General features: G+C 37.4%; 1 non-coding gene across 1 annotated transcript; it reads left to right on the forward strand.

The window, feature by feature from the left end:
* The first annotated feature begins 12,946 nt into the window (after window positions 1-12,946).
* Trnar-ccu lies at window positions 12,947-13,019 on the forward strand. The gene has a single exon. It is a non-coding gene; the product is annotated as a tRNA-Arg (tRNA).
* The last annotated feature ends 74 nt before the right edge of the window (window positions 13,020-13,093 follow it).

Below are 13,093 nucleotides of genomic sequence, written 5' to 3' on the forward strand. Positions count from 1 at the left end.
AAATATGTCATCCTACTGTGTGTAAACCATCAATTCTTTTTAACGTATACAGTGACAATGGCCTTGAGAATATGTCTACAATCTAGAATTCTGTCTTCATTGGAAAGGCTGGGTTTGATGTGGGAGGAGGCATGCTACGAAGCATTTCATCCTTTCTTTCCTTTGTTCTCCTTGGATGCTGAGTCAGGACTGGCTATGGTTTCTATAAAATGGTTTGTGAGAAATACTGAGTGTAATATCTGCAGCCGGTAATTGGAGCATTATGGAAGCTGAAGCTAGAGGGTGGCAGATTAGTGGCTATCTGGAATTAAGTTATAAGGTGCTAGATCAAATATAAAAGTCCTAGAAGTTTTGCTTTTTTTAAAACTATTTTCTCCCCAAACCTTGACCTTCTGTATACATCTAGGTATGATCAGTGAGGTGGGTCATTTTAATAATGAAACATAAAGTGCTTTAACTCAAATGGCCTCAAGAAAACTATTCAAAAATCTACTACTCATTCACTTTAGCATCTTAAGTTATCCAAACTAAACTAAACTTTCTCATAATGTAGTACCAAAGGTACCTTTGGTGGGGGGCACTCTGTAGTATAAATGGACTAATGATTTAAATAACAGAAATTTATTTTCATAACAAGCTAGAAGCCAGAACGAAGAGGTCAAAGTATGAATATGACCCATAAGTCTTTTCTCTAACACACATATGTCTTTATTCTTTTATTATCTAAATACAGTTTTTACTCCATATCTGCATTCCAATTTCATCATTTGGTGACATCAACCATATTGGATGAGTGTTCACCTCAAGAACATTGTATAACATGAATTAAACTTTTAAGACCCATTTGCAACTACAATAACACATGGAGTTACAAGAGTCATAGATGTAGTTTAGCAGGATTGGAGTATGATTTTTCTCTTTATAACCACAAGGAACTTCATGGGCCAGGATCATAATGCAATTAATGCCCATCAGCAAGACAAAGGAAAACAACAAAAACGCTTCGTATTGATTTCTTACTCTAGCTTGAAACTCCTGAAACAAATACACCATCCTTTGGAGAAATCTTCTCTTCACATTTTCTCAACTTTCAGTAGTGAGACTTTATCAGTTTGGCCTCTATTTCCAGAAAATCCAGGACTCATGTACATAAAAATCTTGCTTTCCTTCTCCATTGTCTACGATGTCTCAAGCTTTTCTGCTTCTATTAGCAGAAGCTACTTGTTATTGAGTGAATTAGTTACTATTTTAATTGCTGAATCAAAATACCTGACCAAATAGCTCAAAGAGTAAGGATTTATTTTAGCTTACTGTTGCAGAATGCAGACTACCATCATGAGAAAAGTATGACAATAGCCACAGGTAATGATCACAGAACATGCATAGTTAAGAGGAGAGGGGCATTGATGTAGTACTCAGCTTTCTTTCTTCTTTTTATATAATCCAGGACTCTAGCCTATAGAGTAATGCCATCCAGACTTAGAATAGGTCTTCCTACTTCTCTTAACATAATCTATGCAACCCATTAAAGACATGCACTTAGGCTTCTGTGGGTAATTCTAGATCCTGCCTTGTTGGCAATATTACCTATCACTGAAGATAAGCCTGATTACTATCCATTTATCCTGTTTTATAATATCCTGCCTTTCCATATTTCATCCTACCTTCAGAATCTCGTTGTCCTTAAATGTTCCTGTTCTAAAGATGTTCTGTGATTACAAGATTTTGTCTTGAAACAAAGACAGAACCGCTTAAAATGGACTAGACACTTCATTCTCAAATTCTCACCCATACTTCCACATCAGCATCTCATAATGTATTGCAGCATTTTGGGCTACTTATGAGCTCCTGTATGTTATGTGTCACCTCTTGCTGTTTCTATGTTACTTAATGCACTGACAGCATTCCATGATGCTTGAAAAAGCAAGCACTCACAGATACATTCTTATAACTTTCTTTCTTAATTGTTTACACATATAAGAAATTCCTAAGACTTGTAGGTTTTATGAAAAGATTGTCTTTAGGATTTTTTTCTTTTACAAATTCCTTTTTCTGTAGCCAGACAATTATTTTTCTGTTTATTGAAATAGAAACAAAACTAGGCTCTGTATTTCTATCAATGGCAGTGCCAACAGAGGGACCAATTTCTCTGTCTCTATGTCTCTGTCTCTGTATCTCTCTCTGCCTGTCTGTCTGTTTCTCTTTCTCTTCATGTGTGTGTGTGTGTGTGTGTGTGTGTGTGTGTGTATTCTTCATTATTTTGGTTAAGCACACATTGCTACTACCGTTAGATGTTTGATAAGTTTAGACAGTATCTGTGCCTGTCTGAGCACATAACTGAACTCGTGAGATTGGCTTATTTATGGTACCTCCATATGACACTATGGTTTGATTCAGAAAGAATTCCTGATGAAGACAAATACAAAATGAAATTTATCTAACAAGTAGCCTCAGGCTCCAGAAAAGTCTTGTTCTGATGTCAGGCAGATGAATATCTTTAAATAGAGCATACCTACACCTACCTCATCTGTTTTACATCACTCCTCTCTTTCCACAGACATACTGCATCAACCTCACACAAAGCATAATTGTCTCTGCCAAGGTGCTTCTCCTTTATATGAATGTTACCTGCTTATATCATCACTCTGCACAAATAACTAACTAGACTACATATGCAAGCCACATTTATTTTTGCTCACAGTTTTAGTCCCTTCAATGTTGGTTCAAGTGACTCTAGGCTCACGAGACTGATCATCCCAGTGGCATGAGTGTCTAGAGAGCATGTTTGCTCATAGTGGACAGAAAGTAAATGAGACAAGGACATGCCCAAATGATCCACATAGTTCTAACAACTCCCAGTAGTCTACTCATGGTTTTATTAGAGCAGCTAATGAAGATGTTCATTATGTTACTACCCATGTGGTCTTTTAAATACTACCAAGTTGACAGCGGAGGTTTACACTATTGCATAGCGGTCTATTACCAGTATGATAGAAAATGAGAACTAGAATCCAGATCTTTCTAAGCCCAGAACTGTTTTGTTCTACCTAACTCATCATTTATCCCAGGCGTTCTGCTCCTTCCATGCTTCCACATCTATATCTATTCATTTTTCTATGTAGTGGATCCATATTCTGAAGTATGAATTATAGCTGGTCTAAAACAACTTGTACACAGAATGTTGTGGAAATTGTTTGGATTCAGGACACAAACAGAGGGATCAGGGCAATCATCCCTATCTGGAGGAGAGTCTTCTGAGCTGAACAACGGAACACACATATACAACAAATAAATGACACTGCCTCTAAAGGACTTCTTATATCATGTAGTGATGATAGATGAAGATTTGGGAATAGGCTAGATTAGGATTCTGAGAGAAAGAACCAATTCGTGTAGTGTTCACACTTGCATGAATTTGTCCATTATTTTTAGTTTTTACTTATGAGAGCATAATGATGAGTCATGATCATCATGGGTCTTTTCTATTCTTCACTTTCTCTTTATAGACAGTAGCATCATAGCAGAGAGTATAGGTACCTCCTAGTACAAAGCCCACCTTTTCCCTCTGCTTCTTCCAATTCATCTTTAGGTATTATATTTATATTGTTTCCTTGAGGAATCATCTGCTGGCATTCCAATGAATGTCTCCCACAGTACAATATTTTCAGATTCTGTACTTTCTCTTTTGAACTAAGTAAAATCATGTCTCATTATTTGAGTGATTAAGTGGTCACTCTTCAGTCTTGATATTCCTGGGGGTGGTGTGCAGCTGGTTTCTCTTCATTCTATTTCCACAGTGCCAAGCTGAACTCTGAGCACACAAAAGAAACACTTGTACAGTGAGTGATGAACACAGAAGTACAGAAAGAATGAAACTTTAAGAAGTGTGGGCTGAATTGGAATCAGTCTTCAGCACATCTCTATGTAATGCACACAGAAAGAGTGACATCGCTCATCATTATGCACTGAGCACCTTGCTCCGTCCTATGAACCTCGTGCAGTGGTCTGATTCTGGTGTCTTTGAAGCCAGTTGCTGGAGTTCATTGGAAATGTTGTATTTGCCAGTTCCACTTTATTTCCTCAGTCTAGATTTCAGAGGCAAGCAGCATGCCTTTCATTTATCCAACTTATCCAGAGTGTATTCAATAGAATAATCAACTCCCAGCATGTTCCACACTTGTTGCTTGTCAAAGCCTCTTACTGTCAAGAGATGTAAGTAATTGGTATGGTCTACTGGGCAACACGTGGACTGCAAGTTTCAGGATTTTAATTTTATTCTTCCTTCAAGGAGACTCTATCCAGGCCAGCTGCAGTGACCTTTCTGCTTTCATCTCTGAAGTGACAAAGAAAGCCTGTGACTTGCTGAATGGCTGCAAAGTGTTTAAAAGAAACACCAGGAATGGAAGTAATTTTAAAAAAAATCTACTAATTTTCTTTAGAGTCTAGAAATGGAAGGTTTGCCGTGCTCTTGAAAGCTGTCTACACATACATGAAAATGTTTATTTTTCACATTCAATATTTTCATTTCCAAACTCACCAAATGTGTACTGTGGTTTCTGTGCTGCCCTGCAAACTTGTTTGGAATTGCCTTTTCTGGAGGTTTACTGTATAGTTTCCCCTTCCCAGTATTCTGGACTAATTTTGTCTTTTCAGTAGTGGCTTGCTGATGATTTTCATTAAATAAATTTCCTAGCTTCTACAGATTTCTGAAATGTTCATCCTTAGTCCTTTCCTCTTCTAAGGGAGCAGAAAAATCTTAAAAAATCTTTGTATCTAAGAGACAAACACAGTATATTCTTTAAGTAATAAAGGAGAAAAGAATGTTGACTATCCACTGTGGATTGTACTAGGGTCATAGTAAGTAGTGTCTCAGGAATTTGATCTCTGTTAATTCTCTGGTGTACTGAGCATTTGGGAATTTTTTTCTTTGTTTCTTTTCAATCTTTCTGTTCTCCTCTAAATGTGGAGCAGTGGAAGAAGGTGTTGGAAATAGACCACACTACATCAAAAGTCTTTAACTCTTTTGTTCTTTATTCAATTGAAAACAATCCTGGTGATTTGTTTTTTTATTTTGGTCTTCATTTGATCTCATTTTTAAAACTAGAGGCTATGAGAAGGTACCTACTTAAGAAGAAAGTAAAGGCTTAAAAATAAATTGAAATTTACATCTTTAAGTATTGCTTTGATAGCACCTGACTCAACCCTAGTAAATATTAAGTTATTAGATATTCAAGTCTTACATGTTTCTATGCGCACAATGCTTGCTTGGTACAGGAAGTGGAGGATCAATAATTAGAAGAGGGCATTGAGGCATAAGTTCTAGTCCCTGAAAAATACTTTAATGAAATCATAGAATATTATTATTCTATTGTCAGACAGCCTTGGTTAATGCCAGTGGGTCACAAAACAAAACAAAACAAAACAAAAAAAAATGGGTATGGGAAAGGGTCTTGTTGGTGGAGATATAATAAGGATGGGAAATAAGAGACTGAGTAAACAGTAAGGGCAATACACAATATATGTGTGAAATTGTCAAAAGAACAAATTTAATAAAAGAAAGGAAAAAAATCAAAGAGCTTCACTTTTGGAGCCAAGAGATCTGGACCAATCCCCACAACAGTAGGCTACCTCTATGTCTTCTCAAACCTGCCTTGATGCTAATCTCTTATGGCCTTTCTAAAGAAGCATCAGGATAATACCATCACACCTTGAAAACATTCCTGATCATGGTTCTGTATTTATGACACACACTTAGCATGCCAAAATGTACCCCTTCTCACTTTTAAGCAACTACACATGTAGTCCACAATCTTCAAATACAACATGACACAAATGGATCTGCCATTTTTTTCCTTCAAAGCATAATCTGAAACAGAGCACGCTTAATAGTGTGCTCCTAAATTGAGCATTCTTAGGGACACTCGTTTCTAAATGCTTTTTTATATAAACATGTATAGGCTTCCTAAATAGCTGCCCCCATTTGTATTAAGAGCAATGCTTTGGTTATAATCTCTTACCTCTTTCCTTTTGAAACACTTTTTTTTTGGTGTACTTGGTTTGGCTTTGCATTACCAAGATGCAAACCCATCACCTTTATTCATAGATAACAGAATCAAACACTTGCTATCCCCAAGATAGACCTATATTACCTCTTAACAGTCAATTTACATGAACATCTCTTTTTCTCTCTTCCTTAATTATCTCCTATCTATAATCCTAATACTAGGAATCTGAAATCATGATGAACAAATTTTGATTGCAGAGTAAAAGAATTATGTAGAAAAAGCTAAAAGGTGGTAATCATGAAACTGGGATGCAGAGACAAGTGATCCCTAAAACACATTATATGTTAGATTCATTGGCACTGGTAAGATCTCAATTCAAGTAAGAGACCCTTATCCATAAATAAGGTTGAGAGTGAAGTAGGAAGATATCCAGTGTTGATCTCTGTGCATCTACACACAAATGTGCGCTTAGTAATTCTTCTATAAGCGAAAGAACTATTGGAAGTTTATACCTAATGGGTGGAAAGTCAGTTTTTTTTCAATGATGTTGTCCTGGGTAGGTCCAACACTCTCCACAACAGTCCATCATCCTAAGACTAGTTGGGGAACACAAACTGAACTCAATGTGGGAAAAATGATGAAAGAAAACTCACTGATCAGTGGTCAAGGGGGTTGAAGGTAGAGATCTGAGAGATTCTAAGTTAGGGGTAAATATAATCAAAGTACTCTTGTCATAGTTTGAATGGGAATGGCTCCCGCAGGATCATATGTATGAATAATTGGGCCCCAGTTAGTAGAATTGTATGGGAAAGACTTGGGAGTATAATCTTGTTCAAGGAGGTATGTCACTGGATATAGGCTTTGAGGTTTCAAAGGACTCCTCTGATTTCCAATGATCTTTCCTTCTCTCTGTATCATGGTTGTGGAACAAGAAGAGAGGTTTCAGCTACTTTTTGGCTCCATGATCATTGAGTCTAACTCTCTGAAACTGTAAACAAAATTAATTAAACTCTTTGTCTTATAAGTTGACTTCATCATGAAGTTTTGTCACAGCCATAGAATAGTAACTGAGAAAACACTGTATGAAATTCTCAAAAACTAATAAATATTATTAAAAATAAATGTATATCCAAATGCATTAAAAACATGCATGAGAAAGAATGTTCAGGGGCTAAAGCTAGTTATTTCCATAGAACAAAAGTGACAAAAAGATAAAAAAATGAATTAAGCTGGCTTACCTTGAACATATAGAAAAGCCACCTACCTGCCTCTGTCTCTAAAAGCTTAGGATTCAAGTATGTTCTACCTCTTCTGGCTCAGTGTTCTTTGTCTTAGATATTTGGGTTCAGCTACCCTACAGTGATCATAGCCACCTAATTTAATCTATTATAAAAAGTATCTCATTGTTCATCTATAGTCTTCAAACACTTCTCTAGATTGTAAAATCAGCCATCAGTCATCTTGGCAATATAAATCTCATGACACAGACTCTCCAGTAGTTGCTAGCTTTATATCAACTCGATACAAACTAGAGTCATCAGAGAAGAGAAAGCCTCAATTGAGGAAATGTCTCCATAAGATCCAGCTGTAAAGCTTATTTTCTTTATATTATCATTTTTTATTTTTACAATGACTATTACATTCCATTTACAAAACAAGGTGGAGGGGAGTAAGATGGCTAATTGTGATCAGTGAGAGAAGGCCCAGTCCATTGTGGGTGGTATCATTCTGGGCTTATGATCCTGGGTTCTATTAGAAAAGGGATTAGCAACTAAGATTTTCTTCTCTCCTCATTACAACTTTATGCTCTGGATGCATTTTCTTGGATATGCATTGCAGAATTCCATGCTCTTAGACTCAGATAGTGCTTATTAAAGGCACAAATGCAATATGGTTTAGAATGTGCAAATAGAGCCTCCTAGAATTATCATCATAAAAGCTTACAAAGTCATCTTAGATTTCAGGAATCTTGGTATAGAAAGTAAAAGTCAAAATTTAGAATTTTGGCTTTTAAAAGGATATTTTAAAGCCTTTTGTATCTTATAACATTTGGACATATTGAAATCATAGAATTAAGAAATGTCAGAATCCTATCATGTTAGAAAATTGTAATAATACAGGTTTTGACTCACTATCAATATTTTCTTCAACTTCTCTTCAAGGCAGAGATAATTTTGCTAACATGGTTGGCATCTTTTGAGTTGGATAATTCTTTGTTGGTTGGAGCATGAACACCAGGGTATTTATCACAACCCCTGTCCTCTATCTACTAGTATCTAGAAACATCCATGAATCATAATGTTGAAATACATCTGCAGTCATTGACAAGTCAGCCATGGGTTTATTACAACTCTCACATGTAATCACATTGGAAGAAGGAACTGTATGAGAGCATTCAAAATTGAATAAATGAATCTGGAAAAATGGCTTATATGTAATGAATGTGTGCTGCTCATCATGAGGATTCGAGGATCACTCATAGCAACAAATCCCCGGCAGCTCACAATCTCCTATAACATAATCATCTGCAACATAACTCCAGATTCCAGGAAGATCCCGTGTCTCTCATAATAATGAATGTACACACACACACACACACACACACACACACACACACACTTATAATAATAAAATATAATTTAAATTGAATATATTTTATATTGGGATCCCACAGCACTGTCTTCCATTCTATATGAAAAGTGGAGGGTTGAGTCAGGGTTACACAGTAATAAAGAGTTGTGGAAAACTTACTCTGAATGCAGTCTGTCTACCCTGCCTCTTTACCCTGCTCCAATTGGGAATCCTACCCATATTCAGCCATCAAATCCAGACACTATTGTGGATGCCAACAAGTGCTGGATGGCAGGAGCCTGAGATAGCTGTTTCCTGAGAGGCTCTGACAGTACCCGACTAATACAGAAGTAGAGGCTCACAGCCATTCATTGGACTGAGTACAGGCTCCCCAATGAAGGAGCTAGAGAAAGGACCCAAGGAGCTGAAGGATTTGCAGCCCCTTAGCAGGAACAACAATTTGAATTAACTAGTACCCTCAGAGCTCCCAGGGACTAAACCACCAATCAAAGAGTACACATGGGGGGACACATGACTCCAGCAGCATGTGTATAGCAGAGGATGGCCAAGTCGGTCATCAATGGGAGGAGAGGACCTTGGCCTTGTGAAGGTTTTATGCCCCAGTGTAGGAGAATGCCAGGCCCAGGAAGTGGGAGAGGGTGAGGTGGTGAGCAGGGGGAGGGGAGAGGGAATAGGGGATTGTTTTAGTTTTAGTTTTTATTTTATTTTATTTTTTCTTATTTTATTTTCTTTTTCTTTTTTCTTTTGGAGGGGAACCTGGGAAAGGAGATATTGTAAATTAAGAAAACATCTAATAAAAAAATAAAAAAAATTAAAACTGAGGCTGGGCTGTCTTCAGTGCTGGTGATTTTAACTCTTGTAAAGCCATTCTTTTATTAATTTAATGCCATTTTCCCCTGGTCATGTTAATAATATAATTTTCACAATTTATAGATTTTTAAATTAAGGCTATGCATTTAAAGGTTACTTTCTGGAATTAGACTTTCTACATCTGATTCAAGATCTAAAACACAGTCCTTTGACTTTAAGTGGTAACATTCACAAACTTCTCTTGTTCCTATTTTTGGCCTTGATTTCTTCAAACAATATTTGGATTATGTATGGCTATGTATATATTTTCCCCAAACACTGTTGTATTAAATTGAAAACTATTTAAATATATATCATCGTTCTGCAGGTCTGAAATTTGAGATACATTTCTAGATATTTTTTTTCTACATGATTTTGATGAACACAACTTTGTGGTGTACAGTTGATATGTGGATCAGTCTTTGGGATCCCAGAAGGGTTTGTCCACATTATCTGGCTCATTGACAAAGATGTCTGGGAAGCCAGAGTCACATGGAACTTCTGATAAGAAAATATATGACTTTTGGATTATGGTGGTCTCAGGGGTATAAAAATGTTTATATGTGCTTCAAAGCTCTAAGAGCCATTTTTCTGGCAATCAAAATAGAGGCAGCAGAATGGCCTGTTCTATCTATATTTGCTAGTTTTTTTTTAGTTGTTAAAAATATCTGGCATAAAAAATTAGAGGACAATTTATTTTACCTCTTGATTTTAGAGCTGTGATTCCATCTTGTAGAGAAGGAGTTGTAGATAGACAACACATGGCAGACAAGAAGCAAATAAAGGGCAGGAAAAGCCAGAAACAGGCTACCTCCAAGTGTCCATCCTCAGTGACCTTTTCCCTTCAACTAGCTTCGCCTCCTTATAGGTACCAAACTTTCTAAAGTAGCACTATAAGCCTACGTGGCATATTTCATATTCAAATGATTCTAATGACCAAGTATTTGCAGGTACTAAACAACTTTTCCTGTTGCTCTCTATAGCCAAAAAGATCATGAACACAAGGGTATTTAAGTAAGAAATTAGAATTCACTTAAAAATTGTTCCACCAATCTATGAAATGAAATAAGATCTTCTACCTTATCAAGTTGTTGGTTCTATAAAATGTTGGATTATAAAATGCTTATAACACAGCACAAAATGGCTAGATAGGAACTTATTTAATTACATGGGTAACTTAACTCATAGGATCATCTATGCTTGCAAAATCACATCTCAAAAAAACATTTCTCCCATTCCCAGAACAGTGGAAACATTGGGATCTGGGATAAAAACCAGTGTGTTTGAACACCCTAAGTTAAATTAAGCATATCTCATATGACGGAGGCTCTTTGATTAAAAAGAATTCTGGTTAGAGTTTGAAAGGGCTGCTTCCAAAAAATGGTCAGGGCAGAAGTGCTTCCCTGGATTTATTCATGGCTATATTGGAAGTGACAGTATGTGTGCTTCTCTTACGTAGCTACTGTGCTGGGCACACATACCAAATACACTTAGGAGGGGAAATAATAAATCATTAGAACTGTGAGCTTCTCTTGAACAAACCAGGAGGGGGTGGATTCCCCCAAGTAATTCAAACTCAATTACCCTGCTCACAGGGTGTTTGAAATGGAAACAAATGAAGAAAGCAGGTGTAGAAGTCGGCAGCATTCATCAGTGCAGCTGGAAACACTGTGTCTTGGGCCACTGGATAGATTTTGTTAATTGAAAACAGGAATGAAAATAATGTAAATAACTCCTTGTCTTCGTAGAGCACGTCAGAAAAAAAAATATTTCTCTGTACTGTCCCTTTGCATCGTCTTATAAAGCACACCTGGGTACTTTACCAGTCAAGTGGCATTTAGATACATCAATGGATTTGTTCCATGTTAGAGACTCTACATCTTCAAGCCTAGAATCAGCACTTTAGTTCATGGACCAAGCTAATGGAATGTCTCTGGTACAGTAGATTCTGACTTCTCCAAGTAAGTGCCCTATGTTCTTACTGGATGCTCAAATGCTCATCTGGATGATGTCTGTTTTGCTGTACTATGAATGGAGTCCTTGCGTTCCAGAAGTTGGCCCTAAGAATACCAGTACTGTAGAAGAGGTTGTTTAAAGAATTACTTTTTATTTTCTAACTTTGAAGATTTTCTAATTTTCTAATTTTGAAGGCGATATGTTTTAGAATGCAGTGTCAGCCTGGTCCCTCTGAGCCTCATCTCTTTGGGTCTTGACATGACTGTTAGTACTTGTTGGTGTCTCAGTCCCCTCTTTTTGTTTGGATGAGAGCTTGTTAAAGTAAGTCTTATACTCTAGCCCCATTTTAGCTTTACTGCCAATTAAAAAATCTTTTCATCATAAACATTGACATTCTGCTATACTCTAACATACCGGTTTAGTGAGGAGCACATTTCTACCTAGAATAGAAGTTATCTGAGTATACTCATCTCATGTCCCCATGCCACAGGCCATAATCCGCCATATATTAAGCATAAGTTTTAAAGTATTCCACAATCTGTGCTCAGGCCTTAGAGTACAACAGAGTGTAAGCAGATGGCAAGCCTAACACTAGGAAACTGTTGGTAAAGGGCAGACATCTCTCTTATTATATGCTTTCTAACACATGTAGTATCTATACACATAAAATGAGATAATTCCCCTATTATGAGTTTGATATTCAAGAGTTTGCATAGTGAAACCAAGAAGTCAAGACCAGACAGTCTATGGGCTCTAGAGGAAAAACTGCCATTATTTTGCTAAAAGGATACAATGATAGAAAAGCTTTTAGTGGTATACTTCTATAGCCATAGATCAGGCCATCAATCAGGTCTCAGCAGGGGAACTTCTTGCAGTAGATGGTAAGTAATACAGAAAACCACAACTAGATAGTGAACAAAGCACTCGGCCCTGAATGGAGTGACTTTATCGTACCCATCCCCCTAAAGCTCATGGACATGGGAAAGAGGCAGAAAGATTACGACAGCCAGAGATGGTGTAAGGTGATTTTAAGGAAGTAGAATTTTCTATATGCTAAAGGGCATTAATGAATTGTTGCGGGTAGTTGGATATCAAAGTCTGGACATCTAGGGACAGAGATGTCAAAGCTGGGGTTCTGAGTTAGGGACATCAAGTACATGTAAAAGCCAGATGTCAGTGAACTTTCCAAAGGGGACATTCAGAGAGAAAAAGGAAGCCAGGCAAATCTTATCAGTGCCCACATGACAGCACTAACTAGGCTCAGTAGGTTGTAAAGGACATGAAAACTGCAGGAGGTGTGTTGGTGGGAATATGGGAAATGGGAAAGAACTGGAGTGAGGAAATGGGACACATATGTAGTCATAGTCCACACAAGTATAACAGTCTCAAGAACAAAGACAAAATAAAAAGGAGTAAAGGCAGTGAAGTCCATCTGGGCTCTTTGTTAACGATTGCACCTGAGCCAGAAGGAAAACTGGAAGGCAGTGAAGAGCCTGAGGTAATCGGATTAAGAAAAATGGCACACAAAAAGGGGAGGGCAGTGGGCCCCAGTGGCCTAATGGATAAGGCACTGGCCTCCTAAGCCAGGGATTGTGGGTTCGAGTCCCACCTGGGGTAGAAAGTATATTTTGCCGGGCAGTGGTGGCGCACGCCTTTAATCCCAGCACTTGGGAGGCAGAGGCAGGCGGATT

The sequence above is a fragment of the Mastomys coucha genome, unplaced genomic scaffold (assembly GCF_008632895.1).
Source record: "Mastomys coucha isolate ucsf_1 unplaced genomic scaffold, UCSF_Mcou_1 pScaffold11, whole genome shotgun sequence".
NCBI classification, from domain to species: domain Eukaryota; kingdom Metazoa; phylum Chordata; class Mammalia; order Rodentia; family Muridae; genus Mastomys; species Mastomys coucha.